At 41.5% G+C, this 1,926-nt stretch overlaps 1 pseudogene; it reads left to right on the top strand.

The window, feature by feature from the left end:
* The first annotated feature begins 686 nt into the window (after positions 1 to 686).
* On the top strand, positions 687 to 1,717 carry LOC131486338 (transcription elongation factor A protein 3-like; annotated as a pseudogene).
* Positions 1,718 to 1,926: the final 209 nt, after the last annotated feature.

Consider the following 1,926-nt stretch of genomic DNA (forward strand, 5'->3'; position numbering starts at 1 on the left):
CTCTCTCTTATACACACATACATTCTCACTTATACTCATACACACAGGAGTGTTAGATTAAAGTCCTTATTTAATTAGCCAAGGATACAACACTTTATCAGAGGTGAGGCAGCCATGGGATGGAGGATGTAGTCTGTGTGTCTCCACATACCTTTGCTTGGACCCAGAATCCTTGGAGGCACATAGCTGCACATGGCTCTCCAGTCATGGTAAGGTCTTGCCAGATTTGGATAACCCAATTCTTTTTTCTTTTGTAGATTTTAACTTTGACAAAATGTCAAACTTACATAAAATTACAGGTTTAGGGTGGTGAACTCTTTTAAAACCCCTTACCACGATTCACCAATTGTTTACATTTGCCACACCATCATTTTCTGTATGCATATTTAATGTTATTTTTCTGACCCACATGAGAGAAGGATGGAATTATTGTGTGATTTACCTCTACATATTTCTGTATATGTTCTCAAGAGCCAAAGCATACACATTGTTACTCACAGTATAGTTATAAAAAATGATGAATTAAAAAAATTTTATTCAAGTATAACTAACATCCAGCATTTTATTAGTCTCAGGTATATAATATAAAGATTCAACAGCTGTATACATTACTCGGTGCTCATCAAGATAAGTGTACTCTTAATTCTCTTTATTTTAGCATGCCTTGCCAGGTTTTGTGTGATAACATGGGCCAGGAAGAGGAACTGCTGAGTATTGCCAGAAATCTTGGAGAAGGTTGTGGCCAGAAAAAACACAGAAGGGGTCCTTGACCTTCTGAAGAACTGAACTGCTGTCAGATGTCCATCCACCTATTCCAGACAACCAGGATTGGAATCGCTGCTAATAGGGTCCACAAACACTGCTCAGACAAAAAGGTGGTGTCCTTGGTCAGAGTCCTTATCAGAAACTGGAGCTATTGAACCCCCCTGGACCTCCCAAAGAAGAAAAAGGAGAAGAAAGAGACAAAGCAAAGAAAGAAAAAGGGCTTGACTGTTCCCATCAGAAACCAGAGGCAGGACTTTTTCCACCAAGGAAAAAAACAAGGACAAGAGCCCAAAGACAGGAGAGACTCTGTGGACTCCAAGTCTTCAGCCACCTCCTCTACAAAAAGGCCATCGATGGAAAGATCAAACAGCAGCAAATCAAAAGCAGAGACTCCAAAAACACCCAGCAGCACCTCAATCCTTACTTTTGCCCCCTCCATCTATCTCCTGGCACCCTACTATCCCATAGGGTACTCTGTGCGGGATAAGTGTGTGGAAATGCCCTCAGCAGCCTTGAAGGCTGATGACAATTGCAAGGACTATGGAGCCAACTGTGACAAGAAGTCATCAGAAATTGAAGATCATATCTATTAGGAGCTCAAGAGCACTGACATGAAGTACTGGAACCAAGTTCACAGACAAATAAGCAAACTTGTGGACTCCAGGAATCCAGTCTGAGGAATAATGTGCTCAGTGGGGCCATCTCTGTTGTGCTTATTGCCAGGATGATGACAGAGGAAATGGCCAGTGATGAGCTGAGAGAATTGAGAAATTCCATGACCCAGAAGGTTACCTGTGAGCATCAGATGGCCAAGATGGGTGGCACCACCACTGACCTCTTCCAGTGCAGTAGATGGAAGAACTGTACCCAAAACTAGGTGCAGACATGCAGTGCTGAGCCCATGAATACCTTTGTCTTATGTAATGAATATGGCAGTCACTGGAGTTTCTGATGGAACTGCCAGCCACAATTTCACTGAACAAGATGAGGAAGAACAAACAGAAAGTATTTCACTTAGCATTATATCTATAGATCTCTCTATGCCATTGCAAATGGCAAGATATCCTTTTTATGGCTGAATAATATTCCATTGTATTTATATACCACGTCTTCTTTATCCATTCATTTGTCAATGGACACATGGGTTGCTTCCATATCTTT

Source organism: Neofelis nebulosa, chromosome 9 (genome assembly GCF_028018385.1).
Source record: "Neofelis nebulosa isolate mNeoNeb1 chromosome 9, mNeoNeb1.pri, whole genome shotgun sequence".
In the NCBI taxonomy this organism is placed as follows: domain Eukaryota; kingdom Metazoa; phylum Chordata; class Mammalia; order Carnivora; family Felidae; genus Neofelis; species Neofelis nebulosa.